General features: G+C 47.1%; 1 protein-coding gene across 1 annotated transcript in view; it reads left to right on the top strand.

Moving 5' to 3' along the window:
* Positions 1-16,297, top strand: part of PSMB7 (proteasome 20S subunit beta 7) — a 558,259-nt gene that overhangs the window by 112,641 nt on the left and 429,321 nt on the right. The gene's annotated exons all lie outside the window — the stretch shown is intronic.

Here is a 16,297-nt window from a genome sequence, read left to right as displayed (position 1 = left end):
TTCCTGGGAGCAAGCTTGAACACAACTTCCCGGATGGCTTACCTCACGCCAGAGAAACAAGTTTATTTGACAGCCTACTTCAAACTACTGGCCACAAAGACCCAGCTATCTGCTAGGAAAATCCTGCAAGTCCTGGGGGTTCATGGCCTCTTGCATTCTACTAATTCCATATGCAAGACTGCATATGAGGAAACTACAATGGCATCAACATTCTCAGGATCTGTAATCCATGATTCCCATAATTCCTTGCATAAAGACTGAGTTCCTTTGGTGGGCAGAGGCCTGCTACCACAACAAGGGGCTCCCATTCACACTATCCCCTGCTGTCCAAATCCTAATAGACACATCACACTATGCATGGAGGGCTCACTTGGCAGTGCAGTGCATTCAGGGCAAATGGAGCCAGAGTCAGATGCACCTGCATATCAGTCAAAAATAAATGTTGGCCGTCTGGGAATTCTGTAAGGCTTTCAAGGACCACATTCTTCCAGGGTAATTATTGGTAGAGACAGACAAACAAACACCACTGTTGTGGTACATAAGCAGGGGGGATCTCACTCGTACCATCTCTGCAGACTAGCCATGGCTCTGTGGAAGACTGCCTTGAGCTACCAAGTGCACCTACATGCTCAATTCCTACTTCAAACTACTGGCCACAAAGACCCAGCTATCTGCAAGGAAAATCCTGCAAGTCCTGCCAGAATCTATCCCTTCAGCCTCCCCTCCTGAGGATTTTTCTTTTGGGGAAACTCTGCATACCATGAGGGAGCACTTCCTCTGGGAGAGCCAGGACTATTCAGAATCTAAGAAAAGGCTTATAGATTTTCTTTTACTACCTCAGCACAGGTCTCTTGCTGTTCCTCCTGTTTTAGACATTGTAGATGTATTTTCAGAGTCCGGCCTGCCCCCTGACTCTTTACCCCCTGCACCTGTTAAGCCAGACAGATACTACAGGGTTCCAGACTGGTATAAATTTCTTTATAAAAACCCTGCTGCTTACCCAGACACTATTTCTCAGGGTCCCAAAGGGGTCAAGGCTTCCACTGCAAAAAACTCTAACCCCTCTGATAGGGATTCAGGGGCCCTGGACAGATGGGGGGGAAAAGGTTTACACTTCTGCTACCTTGGCTGTGAGGGCTTTAAATTGTCAATTTCATATGCTTAAATATCAGCAATACTTATTGTCACTGCTTAAACAGAAAATGTTAGCAAATTCTGAATGTGCAGAAAACAAAAATGCAGGATTTATTGCTTGCAACTGAACAAGAGGGAAAGCATACTTTGCAATGTGGTTTTGATTCTCTGGAGACCTCTTGCAGGGCTGCTGTTATGGGTTCTGTCATTAGGCAACATGCTTGGTTAAAGGAACAGAATCTGACTGATCATGTTAAAGCAAAATTATTAGATGCTACATTACAGCATGATACTTTGTTTGGTGTTAAAGCAGAAGAGGTGTTGAAGAAAATGGAGGACAAAGCAAAATCTATGTAGACAGTTAAGGATTTCTTACAAGTACAGCCACCCAGATTTAGCAGGAACTGATCTACAGAGAATTGGTCCTTTCCAGTGTCAGACAGGCCACAAAGAGGCAGATCCCAGCCCCAAGGCTCATACAGGCCTAAACAATGGGGTGCTTCTACCTCCAAAAGCGTAGAAGACAAATCACAGCCATACAGGAAACAGTCCCAATGGCTTTCCTTTGCCAGAACCAAGCACTGAACTTTGGCAGCCCCCTCAGGGCTACAGGTTCCACTTTCACACCCTGCCAAGGGCAAAAGGTATGCCCAACCTGCCTTACAATCAGTGGGCAGAGGCACAAAAACAAGTTTCATCCCTCATGGACATGAGGGCCATTCAGCGAGTACCACGACTAGAAGAGGGACAATGATTTTACTCAAGACTTTTCTTGGTGCCCAGAAAAGACAAAGCCTGGAGGCCAATACTGGACCTGTCTATTCTAAACACATTTCTGCACGTTTCAAAATGTTGACTCTGCAGCAGCTACTGCCCATGCTGGGCAAGAAGGCTTGGCTCGTAACTTTGCACCTAAGAGGCATACCTGCATGTCCCAATCGGACAATCTTGCAGAAGATACCACAGATTCCTACCTGGCTCAATGCACTACCAATTCTCTGCACTACCCTTTGGCTTATCTACTGCGCCCAGGGTCTTCACAAAATGCCTGGCACCAGTAATTGCATTTTGCAGACAAAGAGGAATTCCAATGTATCCTTACTTGGACGACTGCCTTATTCAAGCAGAGAACAAAGGCATTCTACTAAAGCATCTGGAGTTTGTAAAAAGATTACTAGTTTGCCTAGGGTACACAGTAAACGAAAAGAAATCAAAACTAGTACCCTCTTAAGAGATAATATTCCTGGGTGCAAGCTTAAATACAACTGCCCAGATGGCTTATCTCATGCCAGACAGACAAAGGCAACTGACTTCTTACTTCAAAATGTTGGCAACAAAGACCCAGTTATCTGCAAGAAAAATTCTACAGGCTTTTGGCTTCATGGCATCCTGCATTCTGCTAATTCCATATGCCAGACTGCATATGAGGAAACTACAATGGTATCTATAAAGTGTTTGGACTCAACATTGCCACAGCCTGGGAATATCAATTACCCTCATTCCCTGCCTGCAACAGTTTCGATGGTGGGCACAGGCCTGTCACCACAATAAGGGACAGCCATTCAGTTTACCCACAGCCAGGCAGATGCTAACAACGGTTGCACCAGATTATGCCTGGGGGGCCCACATGGCAGGAAAATGTATTCAGCGCAAATGGCCCGCAAGCCAGAGGCATCTTCATATCAATCAAAAAGAGATGCTAGCTGTTCAGAATGCCCTGACAGCTTTCAAAAATCTACTTCATCCAGGACAACTACTGATAAAGATGGACAATACTACAGTCATGTGGTACATAAGCAGGGGGTGCACATTCCTATCCCCCCTCTGCAGACAAGCTACGACTTTGTGGGACACAGCATTGACTTATCAAGTTCACCTGCAAGCACAATTCCTGCCAAGAAAAAATTAAATACTCTGGCAGACGAACTAAGCAGAAACCTCATGGATCCCCACGAGTGGAAACTGGATCCACAAGTCTTCAGCATGATAACAAGGAAATGGGGATGCCCAGACATAGATCTATTTGCTTCCCCTCACAACTGCAGAGATTCTGCACAAGGACTTATCACAAGCAAGCATGGAAAGTGGATGCCCTATCCTTCAGCTGGAAAAACCTAACAGTATATGCCTTTCCTCCACTACCTCTCCTCCGCAAGGTACTCCTAAAGGTCAGACAAGAGAAGCCAAAAATGATACTGATTGCCCCCAGACTGGCCACGCCCGCACTGGTACCCAATCCTAAAGAACTTGTCACAAGATCCAGCCTGGACATTGCCTCAAACTTCACTTACTGACCCAACAAAACAATCAGATCCTGCACCGCCAGCTCAGGACTTTAAATCTGGCAGCATGGCGGATAATGTAGCCATTCACAACACTCCTCTCTCCAAAGCTGTAATGGTTGTTATTTTGGAGGCCAGGAGGCCCAGTACCAGAAAATCTTATGCAGAAAAATGGAAGAGATTCTGTGCTTGGAACCAGAAACAAGGAATTGACACATTTGTACCAAATATTCCTCAGATTTTACAATACCTAACCGAGATGCTGGACAAAGGCCTATCCTTTCCATCAGTTAAGATTCATGCCTCTGCCATTTCAGCCCATTACAATACGGAACCACCTATCTTTTCTCATCCTTTAATAAGGCAGTACCTCAGAGGGGCCAAAAACATAAGACCTCCAAGGAGAGCACCAGTACCTGCATGGGACCTCAATTATGTATTGGAAAAACTCACACTGCCTCCTTTTGAGCCAGCCTCAACAGCTGATACAAAATTCTTATCCTGGAAAACAGCTCTGCTCCTAGGAATAACCTCTGCAAGACTAGTCTGGGAGTTTCAGACACTCGTGGCTGTGGAACCTTTTATCAGTTTCCATCCAGACAGGGTTTCTCTGAGGACGAACCCTACATTTATGCCTAAGGTGATGTCCAGTGTGGCCCTTAACCAAACCATTCACTTGCCTACCTTTTATCCAAACCCACAGAACAAGGGTGAGAGATTTCTGCATTCTTTGGACATACACAGACAGCTACGCTTCTACTTGGACAGAACTAAAGCTTTCAGAAAGACTGAGCAACATTTAGTGGCATATGCTGCAGGATCACAAGGAAAGGCTATCTCAAAACAGACTATTTCAAAATGGATAGGCCATTGCATTCGATGTTATGTGATCCTATCTCGCCTACATTCTGACTGATGGGTTCGGAGTCGATCCCTCTGCTCCGACTCGGCACGCTTATGCCAAAGAGCGAAGTCTCTTATTGGCTGAGCTTACTATATCCCAGGATGCACCACTACCAGTCCTCCAGATCTCGTTTGCCGCTAACTAGCAAAGACGTGGTCTCGAGCTGGCTGAGCTAAGTAGTGTTTTTCACTAACTTTTTCTGTCAGGAATTTTCTATTTCTATTTTTTTGTGAAAAATTTGTGTGATTGTGTGTTTGTTCTGACTAGAGGCCCCCCTTGACCTCAAGGGCCTTTCCCTGTCAGTAAATTTAATTTCAAATCCTTAGGGGTTCTAGGATCCCCTTTAGTTTTTTTCTGTAGTTGTCGGACTGTCAACCTTAATCGGCAACCGTGAGCTAATCATTGTAGTGACAGTCAATTTATAAAAAAAAAAAAAAAAAAAAAAAAGTGTGTTTTTTCTGTGTTACTGAATTTGTTGCTATAATGTCTCAGGCTCCTAGGCCTTCGGGCTTTAAGAAGTGCACTAAGTGCAGCTTTAAAATGTCAATCACAGATGACCACTCTCTCTGTGTTTATTGTTTGGGCGCTAAACATTTGCAGGAGTCCTGCAGCGTGTGTCACGCGTTTTCCTCGAGGGTCCTCCAAGAGAGGAAAAATAAACTTATTTTGAAAGGCCTTATAAAACCCTCTTTTGAAGAAGCATTAGCGTCCTCTCCTTCTCCTGCTAAAAAGAAAAGGGCGTCTGCTCCGACCAGTCCGTCGGACCCGACCGACAAAAGACATAGGCAGGTTTCTCCTTCGGCTCCACGGACTTGAGCCGGGCGAACGGTCTGCCTCGATGCCTCAGTCTCGACTCCTCTGGGTTCGAGCCGGGCTGGGGCATCGAGGCGGTCACCTTCATCGGCTCCACTGATCTCGGAGCCGATGAAGGTTCTCCGCCAGACACTTCCTCCTCGGCCAAGTCCTCTTCGCACCGATGGAAATTGGCTTGTGCTCTCCTTCGGCGCCGATAGTTAGAGTCGCCGAGCCGGTCCCCTAGTCCCTTGGAGCCGTTGGAGAGACCTACTCGAACCCGCTCTCCTCCAGGTCATCGAGGATGTCAGATTCGGACATAGACAGGGTGCTCCAAAGACTGTTCCAGTCCCCAGTCTTTCAAAAATTTGTTTCGGCTCCAACCCAATTGGCTTCGGAGCTGATAGCCCACCCATTGCCATTCCTCCTCCGACCGCTTCGCTCCGGAGCAGGTGCTGATGGAGCCAGTGGAGATCCTAGGGTCTGCTCCAACCCTTGCTCCAACCCTGGCCTTCGGGTCCGAGTTTAGCACACTGACTTCTTCGGCCGGACCCGGGGGTGACGTTTCGGGACCTATGCTGTCGGTTCGAGCCTCCCTCTCGGTGCTTCGCCGCGGGACTTCCGTCTGCTATCATGGCTCGGGACCGGACACTCCCAGGATTCTGGGGTCCGGCTTTCAGAGCTATGAGGAGTGCCTTGGCCAAGTCTTCTTGCCATCTCTACGCTTTACCGGCACCTTCCCTGGGCATGGAGACTGGGTCTTTGGCAGTTCCCCTGTCTCTAGGCAGCGGAGCCCCAGGGCCTGAGGTTACCCCCACTGGGGGTTGCCCCCCTCCTGAGGGTTCTTCGGAGTTGTCTTCGGAAGAGCCCCCAAGGAAGAGATCGTGCAAGAGGAAGCACGTGGACTCCCCCGATGAGTCTCTTACATCGGACACTGATCTTGATGATGCGGAGGGGTCCCCAAAGTCGTCCTCGGAAGATGTCTCATTTGCAGACATTCTAGAAATCCTTAAGCAACGAGGCGGCTGGACTTCCAAACCCCCCTCCGTTGATGAGTCAGTGTTTCTCAAGGCCTTCGGGGCTCAGCCCTCCGCCTCCTGGGTGTCTCCGCCTTGACGAGCTCCTGGATTTGGTTTGTCGGAGGGCGTGGGAACACCCAGATACTGTGGAACCAGTGCCTTCTTGCCCTAACAAATTTTTGTCTGCCCCACCCGAGAAGGAGTTCTTGACGAAAGGCGTGGCTGTAGATGCCATGGTGGTGGCATCTGCTACCCAGCAGGACGTGGCAGAGGCTTCAACGTCCGTCCATCCTCCTAATAAGGAGTCTAGGAGCATGGACCGGTACGGGAAGCGCACCCTGACTTCAGCGGCCTTTACTCTGAGGTCCCTGAATTATTTGGCACATTTCAACAGACTACAGAGGGATCTGGTCAAGGAGCTCTCAGACTCCCTCTCAGGTAACCTACCTGAGCAGCTAGCCCAGTCGGTTAGCTCTCAGTTGGCTATCCTTACCTCGATTTCTAACTCGTCCATGAGGCTCATTTCATATGCGCGAAGGCGGGCAGAGTGGCAGGCACAGGCGTGGCTCTACGGAGACAAGCCTGGCTCAGTTTGTGTCATTTCACGGAGGCCTTCAAGTCTTCCTTTGCCGACGCTCCCTTTGATGGGTCCTCTTTGTTTGGACCCAAGGTAAAAGACACTCTTACCCGCTGTGAGCAGGAGGGAAAGACTTTATCTGCCGTAGGAGCACGTTATTCCACTCCCTTTCGGCCTTATCCCAAGGCTAAAAGAGGAGGGAAGATGTGGTTCCACAAATCACAAAAATTCTTTCCCCAACAGCAGGAAGATTCCCCTTCCAGAGGCAGAGGATGGGGAAATTATTCTGGGAGACGCCGTCCCAGAGGCGGCAGAGGCCCCCGCAACAATGGAGACCGCGAGTCCTTTTGTGGCTCTTCAGCCTCCCACACTCCATGAGGGATTGCCCAGCTGTGCTGCTCCGGAGCCAGTCGGGTGCCGTTTTGCCAAGCACCTAAAAGCCTGGGAGTCTATTACTCAGGACAGATGGGTGCTTCGGATTATTGCTGGAGGTTACACCATTCCCTTCACACACTCACCCCCACCGTCCAAAAAAATCCCGGACCCACCACCCAGTCAAAGGGAAATTGCAGCCGTAGAAGCTTCAAAGCTGCTGGAAAAAGGAGTCATCCAACCGGTCCCCAAAGACCAGATCGGATCTGAAAACTACTCAAGGTTCTTTTTAGTGCCAAAAAAGACAGGGGACCTGAGACCCATATTGGATCTCAGCAAACTAAACCAGTCCGTCATGAAGTCCAAATTCCAAATGGTCACCTTACAATCCATTCTCCCATTGTTGGAGAAAGATGTTTGGATGTGCTCCATAGACCTCAAGGATGCCTATTATCACATACCGATACATCAGGCGTCCAGGAGGTTTCTGCGCTTCAGTCTGGGAGACAGTCATTTCCAATTTTGTGCTCTGCCCTTTGGTCTCACCACAGCCCCCAGGGTGTTCACCAAGTGTTTGGCAGTAGTGACTGCTCACCTGAGGAGTCTCGGATTCCAAGTGTTTCCCTATCTGGACGACTGGCTCCTGATTGCCACCACCAGGCATCTACTACTAGAGAACCTACAAGCCACCATCTCCCTGGGTGCTTCCCTGGGAATTACATTCAACTGGTCAAAGTCTGTCTTGCTGCCTTCTCAGCGCATAAGATTCATAGGAGCAGAGATAGACTCAAAATTGATGCGAATCTTCCTTCCTACCGAAAGGATACAAACATTACAAGGTCAAGTCCGAGCCCTGCTTCTAAGATCCAAAGCCCCAGCCAGGTTGGTCCTGCAACTTTTAGGTTCAATGTCTGCCACGGTTCTCCTAGTTCCTCTGACAAGATTGCACATGAGAATTCTTCAGTGGCTGTTATCGACACAATGGTCCTTTCAGGATCTCCCCCTCAATCATCACATACTGATTACAGAAACGCAAACGGGACCTCCGCTGGTGGCTTCTGCCATCCAATCTGAATCGGGGAAGACCTTTTGTTATGCCCCCTCCGGTAGCCACCTTGACGACGGATGCCTCCCAGACAGGGTGGGGGGGCATTGTCTGGGCAGGTCAGTTCAGGGTTCTTGGCTTCCAAACGAAACCTTTCTCCATATCAATGTGTTGGAAATGAGGGCTGTACTTCTGTCCCTACAAGCCCTCCACAACTTTCTCCCTCAAGGCATTATCGCTATCCACACAGACAACATGTCGGTGGCCTGGTATCTAAACAAACAAGGAGGGACTAGATCTTACCCCCTTTGCAGAGAGGCCATGAGGGTGTGGGAATGGGCAGTGGCTACCAACCGCTTCCTGGTAGCGACCCACATTCCAGGAAAATCCAATGTATTGGCAGACAGACTGAGCAGGACTATTCTTTCTCCTCACAAGTGGTCCCTGAACGAAGCTGTAGCAGCTCAGATTTTCAAAAGATGGGGGATTCCGTGCTGCGACCTGTTTGCAACACCACAAAACACGAAGTGCAAAAGGTTCTTTTCCTTGACCCCGCGTCAAGGGGAAGTAGCTACGGATGCTCTAGTCCAACCTTGGCCAACAGGACTGCTTTACGCTTTCTCTCCGGTTCCACTCCTTCCCAAAGTCATCCAGAAAGCTTCCCAATTGGGGTCCACAATGATTCTAATTGCTCCGTACTGGCCTCGTCAGGTATGGTTCCCCTACCTACAGAAATATGCTCTGGACGGTCCCTGGTTTTTGGATCTAACTCCGGACCTTCTGATTCATCAGTCGGGACAACAGCACCAGTCCCTTCACACTTTGAAATTAGCAGCTTGGCTCCTCCACTTCCGACCTTAGTCAGAAATCACACCTTGGACCCTGAAGTTATTCGCATTTTATCTTCAGCCCACAAACCCACCACTAAGAAATTGTATCACAGTAAGTGGAAGAGGTTTGCTATCTGGGCTCAACTCAGAGGCTTAGACCCTATTACTGCCCCAATACCAGACGTCTTGAAATTTATCCTTGTTTAATCAAGGATCTTCAGTCTCTACTATTAAGGTCCAACTAGCAGCTATCTCCAAATTTCACGAATCCATAGACCCACCTTTGATGAGTAGCAGATTATGTAAAACTTTCATGAAAGGCGCTGTGCTTTTAAGACCCCCAGTTTTTCATCCTGCGCCTCCGTGGGATCTTGATTTGGTACTTAGTGCCTTAACATCTTCCCCTTTTGAACCGGCTGCTACATGTGAGTTGAAATACCTGTCTTGGAAAACTGCCTTCTTAATTGCAATTACCTCTGCAAGAAGAGTTTCAGAACTTCAAGCCCTATCTATCAAACCACCGTACTTGATTTTTCACAAGGATAGAGTATCACTTAGGCCTAATCCATCTTTTGTTCCAAAAGTTTGTTCTAATCTCTGTCTCCAACAATCTCTAGAGCTACCAGTTTTCTTTCCAAAATTTTCAAACAAAGCGGAATACACCTTGCATAAGTTGGATGTTCACAGGCAATTGCGCTTCTATCTAGACAGGACTCAACAGATTCAAAACAGACCAATTGTTTGTGTCCTTTTCAGATAATAAACTGGGTAAAACCATCACTAAAGCTACTATTGCCAAATGGATTAGAGATTGCATAACTCAGGCTTATTCCTCTTCAAATAAGCAACTTACAACATCCGTCAAAGCTCATTCTACTAGAGCTATGGCTACCTCTATTGCATTTCATTCCAAGCTCGCTATTTCTGAGATTTGTGCTGCGGCTACTTGGTCCAACCCGCACACTTTCATTTCCCACTATAAATTGGATGTGGCATCTAAAGGGCGAGCATCATTTGGTTCCACGGTACTCAGGAGTGTTTTCCAGTGAGCCACCCAGGATTCGGTGCTAGGACGCTGTCCCATCAGTCAGAATGTAGGCGAGATAGGATCACATAACATCTTTTAGTTATGTACTCACCATAACTTCAGATGTTTGGGATCCATCTCGCCTACATTCCTAATACCCACCCTCCTTCCCCCTGCCTTGGAGATCAGAAGAGATTGAACGGTTTGAGTTCTACTGTTTTTATCTTGTTTCATCTGGCGATGTTATATAAGCAGTGCATGCGTGTGTGCATGTATGCGGACAAACTAGATCTGGGGGACTGGTAGTGGTGCATCCTGGGATATAGTAAGCTCGGCCAATAAGAGACTTCGCTCTTTGGCATAAGCGTGCCGAGTCGGAGCCGAGGGATCGGCTCCGAACCCATCAGTCAGAATGTAGGCGAGATGGATCCCAAACATCTGAAGTTATGACGAGTACATAACTAAAAGTTTGTGCCACTCGCAGCATGGCAAATCAGTGCCTAAGGGCATTGGGCCACATTCAACCAGAGCAGCAGCCACTTCAGCAGCCTTCCTCAGAGGAGTACCAACCAAAGGCATCTTAGAGGCTGCAACTTGGAGTTCAGTGCACACTTTTACAAAGCACTACCACTTGCCTCTCTACTCTAAATCCAGAGCAGGCTTTGCCACTGCAGTTCTGCAGGGCCTCTTAGCCTCTCCTAATCCTATTTAGCCCAGCCACCCATCCTAGTCTTTGGGATTCAACCCAAGAGTAATGACTGCAACAGTGAAACACTATGAGCATAGTACAGTTGTGTACCTACCATAAATGTAGATGTTAGAGTGTATTCACTGTTGCAGTCCAGGTTACCCTCCCTCCATCCCCCTTTCTTTTGCTGGGTCTTATCTGCACTTCTCTATTCCATACAACCTATGTGGTGTATTTGCTTGTAGATGAAGGAAATGCTTTACTTTAGTGCATGCATGTTTATTGGCATAATTTATTTAGCCTACCCTTTTGGGGGCACCTGACATCTGGGGCAAGAAAAACTGAAAAAAATGGCGTCTGCTGCATCTTTTATACTCCTGGCGCACTGACGTCAGGAAAGAGGCGACAGCAACTGACGACGGACCAAGACTTTGGAATTCAGGCTGACTGCTGGTAGCCTGCCAGCAGGATAACCCAAGAGTAATTACTGCAACAGTGAATACACTCTAACATCTACATTTATGGTAGGTACACAACTGTACTTTGTGTACTCTTACCATAAATGTAGATGTTAGTGTATTCACTGTTGCAGTCATTACATTTGGGTTATCTGCTTGCAGTAGCCCTCAGTCGGCCTGATTAACAAAGTTGTGGGTTCTGCGTCGGTTGCTGTCCCTTCTTTCGTGACGTCTCGTCGTCAGGGGTATAAAACATGCAGCCTACACCATTACACCAGTCTTTCTTGCTGTGCGATTCCCGAAGCAGAAGCAGTTCTCAAGTTCTGCTCAGCAGACTCCTGAAATTTTCGTTTTCGAGTTTCAGAATCAAAGTCTTCAACTAAAGCAAAGTACCCATTTGGGGAAACATTTTCTTGCTCCTTACCGATGTCAGTAAAAGTTAATAATTGTATTTCTTGTGGAAAGCAAATACCTCACAAAGTTTTTCATTCGTACTGTATTCCTTGCGTAGGCCCTGACCACGACGTACCTTGCTGTCAGTTTTGTGCCTTATTTAATTAATGCACTAGCCGTCTAAATATTTTTGCTTCTAAATATTTCGGTTCAATTATCCAGGAATGTAGTCTGTTAGCCATCCGACTACCGGAATTCCGAAAAAGCGCAAAGATAAGAGAGACAGACCGCCAAGGTCCAAAGCTGCCAACGATGCTTCTAAACCAGTCGCCAGTTAGCCGGTACTCTGGCGCTTTTGCAGCCCCGATACCCGCTACTTCTGATTCGCAGGCCTCTACTGAGACCCATTCGGAGTCCGGTATGCCGCGAGATGCTTCAGCTTTGGAACATGCGGATGTCTTTACCTTGGATGGGTCCGGAGCCACTGTGCAGGCATCGGCTTCTGAGGGTATTTTCAGGCCTACGGACTTGCATATTAAACTGACGCCTCCTCCTTCTTTAAAGCCTAAACCTCTAACCATACCCAAGAAACAGACGTCCAGGCCTGCATGCACAGGCATCTATACCTAAAAAAACAAATAAGAATGGCTGAAGATCTAATAACTCTAATCAGGGGTAGCCAACCCCGCCTTTCTAAGAAGCCTAGGACTGAAGTGATGTATGAATCTTCTGACCAGGATTCTGTTTTTTCTGATACTTTTGATTATCTGTATTTGCCCTTATCTACTTATGAGGATTCTGATCCAGAGGACTCTATTCCCCCTGCTTCCCCTCCAGAGGATTTTTCTTTAGGGGAAACCTTACATACTCTAAGGGAGCATTTCCACTGGGAAAGCCAGGAATTTTCTGGTTCAAAAAAGAGGCTTGGGGATTTCTTACTCCTACCTCCGCATAGGCCTTTTAGCCATTCCTCCTGTACTAGACATTGTTGATTATGCTTTTTCGGAATCTAGTTTGGCCCCTGATTCCTTGCCTCCTGCTCCCAGAATACCAGACAGATTCTACAGAGGTCCTGAGTCACGCAAGTTTCTTTTTAAAAATCCTATTGCGGATCCAGAGACTATTTCACAGGGGCCCAAGTGCATTAAGGCTTCTATTGCTAAGAATCCTACCCCTTCTGATAGAGATTCCAAGGTGCTGGATAGATGGGGTAAGAAGGTTTACACTTCTGCAACCTTGGCCGTTAGGGCTTTAAACTGCCAGTTTCATATGTTAAAGTATCAGCAGCATGTTATTGGATTGCTTAAACAGAAGTTGGTGTTGATTCCGGACTGTGTGGAAAATAAAGAATTACAGGATTTAATGCATTCTGCTGAACAAGTTGGAAAACATACTTTGCAATGTGGTTTTGATTCATTAGAGGCCTCTTGCAGGGCCACCGTTACTGGGTCTGTGCTCAGAAGGCATGCTTGGTTTAAGGCGCAATCTTTGCCTGATTCATGTTAAAGCTAAATTGTTGGATGCTCCCTTAAATCAGGACCGCCTATTTGGCAACAAAGCTGAGGAAGTTCTTAAGATCGAAGATGAAGCTAAATCTATGCAAACTGTTAAAGATTTCGTACAAGTTCAGCCTCCTAGATTTAGTAGGCACTAGCCTTCTAAGAATTGATCCTTTCCAGCCCCTTCCAGGTCTTCTCAATCCAAACCCAGACATAGCAAAAACCCCAGGTTTCAGTCCCAGGGGGCACACAGGACTAAGCAGTGAGGGGCCTCCACTTCTAAATCTGGGAGTAATAAGACTCCCTCCTATGGTAAACTGTCGCAGTGACTTCCTTTTAAAATTTCCAAGCACTTAACAACTGGCTGCCTCTTTGGGGGGAAAGATTGCTCTTCATGCAAGGAACTGGGAGCAAATTACCCAGGACAAATGGGTTTTAAATAGTGTCCCAGGGACCAACACCAAGCATGTGGCCAGACCTACCTCCAAATCAATGGGCAGAGGCCCAAAAACAAGTACCTTCTCTCAAACATGGGGCTATTCAGCTGGTACCAGAAGTGGAAAAGGGACAAGGATTCTACTCTACGCTTCCTGGTACCATGGCGTCCTATCCTGGACCTGTTTATTCTAAGCACCTTTCTGGAGATTCCAAAATTCAAGATGTTGACTCTTCAACAATTACTTCCTATGCTAGCAAAGATGCCTGATTGGCAACACTAGATTTAAAAGAAGCATACCTGCACATCCCAATCAGGGAGTCTTGCAGAAGATACCTACGCTTCCAAGCAGCCTACACACACTATCAGTTCTGTGCACTGCCCTTTGGCTTATCTACTGCGCCCAGGGTATTCACAAAGTGCCTAGCTCCACTTATTGCATTTTGCAGGCAAAGAAATATTCAAATAGGTCCATACCTGGACGATTGTCTAATTCAGGCAGAAAGCCAGGACATGCTTTTGAATCGTCTGGCATTTGTACAAAGGCTTCTAACTTGTTTGGGATACACCATAAACGAAAAGAAATCACACCTGGTACCCTGTCAGCAAATTATATTCCTGGGAGCAAGCTTGAATACAACTTCCCAGATGGCCTACCTCACGCCAGAGAAACAAATTCATTTGACAACCTGCTTCAAACAAGTGGCCACAAATACCATACTTTCTGCAAGACAAATACTGCAAGCCTTGGGGTTCATGGCCTCCTGCATTCTTCTAATTCCATATGCAAGACTGCATATGAGGAAATTACAGTGGTATCTAAAAAACCTATGGTGTCAACATTCTCAGGATCTAGAAGCAATGATTCCTATCGTACCTTGCCTACGCCTAGAGTTCCTTTGGTGGGGAGAGGACTACCTTTCACACCACCCCCTGCCTCCCAAACTTTTTAAAACAGACGCTTCAGACTATGCATGGGGGGCTCACCTGGCAGGGAAGTGCATTCAGGGCAAATAGAACCCAAGTCAAATGCACCTGCATATCCATCAAAAAGAAATGTCAGATGTACAGAATGCTCTGACAGCCTTCAAGGACCACATTCTTCCAGGACAACTAATGGTAAAGATGGACAACACCACTGTTATGTGGTACATAAGCAGGGGGGCACACTTTCTTACCCCCTCTGCAGACTAGCCATGGCATTGTGGAACACAGCCTTGAGCTACCAAGTGCACCTACAAGCTCAATTCCTGCCAGGAAAGTTAAATACGCTGGCAGACGAACTAAGCAGAAACCTCATGGAGCCACACAAGTGGAAACTGGAACCAAGGATTTTCAACATGACAAGCAAATGGGGGAGCCCAGATATAGACCTGTTTGCCTCTTCCCCAGAACTATCAATTGGACAAATTTTGCACAAGGACTCCCCACAAACAAGCCTGGAAAGTGGATGCTCTGTCCTTCAGGTGGAAAAACCTTTCAGTCTATGCCTCCCCCCTGCCTCTGCTCTATGAAATATCAAACCGGACAAGCCAAGGATGATTTTGGTTGCTCCAGACTGGCAACGCCATCACTGGGTACCCCCTCCTGCACACTGTGACTGTTATCCCCATGGCACCTGCCTCAAGAGTTCTTCCCTGTTGTCTCAGCAGGAGAACTGAATTCTGCACCCTCAGCTTCTAACACTGAAGCTTGCAGCCTGGCTAATTACATAATCTCTCCTTTACCATCCCTCAGTAAACCTGTGATGGATATCCTTTGAGGCAAGAAGGCCTAGCAGTAGAAAATCCTATGCTGAAAAATGGAAAAGATTCTGTGCCTGGAAACGGGGATGAACACAGCAGTGCCCAATTTACCTCCGATTTTACAATACTTAACTGAGATGCTTCACAAGGGCCTGTCCTTTTCCTCCATTAAAATCCACGCCTCAGACATTTCAGCTCATTATAACACAGAACCCCCCCCTCCTCCCATCCACTGCTCAAGCAGTTCCTCAGAGGGGCTAACAATTTAAGACCACCCAGGAGAGCTCCAACCCCAGCCTGGGACCTTAACTTTGTTCTGGAGAAACTCCCTCTACCTCTTTTCAAACCAGCTGCTACAGCAGCCCTAAAATTTCTTTCTTGGAAAACGGCTTTCCTTTTAGCAATCACTTCAGCTAGAAGGGTATCTAAATTACAGGCCCTTATAGGTTCATAGGTTCATAGGTTCATACTAGGCTATCTGTCCAAGGGCATTTATAAGCCTAGCCCATAGTTATGTGGCTTTCGCCACCCCTTTAGTTTGAATAAAAACTATGCCTATCATTTTTCTGTGCCTCTGTCAAGCAGTGACACTGAAGTAATCCCTGGGGTATATCTGCGATCTCCCATCCATTGGTCAAGATTCCTCTTGAACAAGGCCAGCGAGGTGCTCTGCCTCACATGTACCGGGATTTTGTTCCACAGCATAGGGAGTCTCTGGGTGATGAATCTGTCCCTCCAGCACGTTCTATTTATTACCGTGTCAAGGTTTAAGTCTCCCGCCCTTGTGGTTCTGAGGGATCTAGATTTTTTGAGGCGAAGCATATTCATCAAATCTGGGTTTGACATGGCCTTATATGTCAGGCACAGGTCACCTCTGAGCAAGCGGTATGAGACTGAATAAAGCTGGAGTTCTTTCAGTCGGGCAGCATAAGACATATTTTTGAGACCCTTTATCCTTTTGGTGAGGAACTTTTGGGGCCTTTCAAGCTGCATCAGGTGTCTGGTCAGATACATTCCGAATGGGGCATTGTACTCAATCATAGGTCTAATGAGTGATGAGTACAGGGGGACGATGACCTCCCTTGATCTAGATGTG

Source organism: Protopterus annectens, chromosome 16.part0, assembly GCF_019279795.1.
Source record: "Protopterus annectens isolate FY-2018-M chromosome 16.part0, PAN1.0, whole genome shotgun sequence".
Taxonomy (NCBI): domain Eukaryota; kingdom Metazoa; phylum Chordata; order Ceratodontiformes; family Protopteridae; genus Protopterus; species Protopterus annectens.
This window is presented reverse-complemented; position numbering and strand designations above follow the sequence as displayed.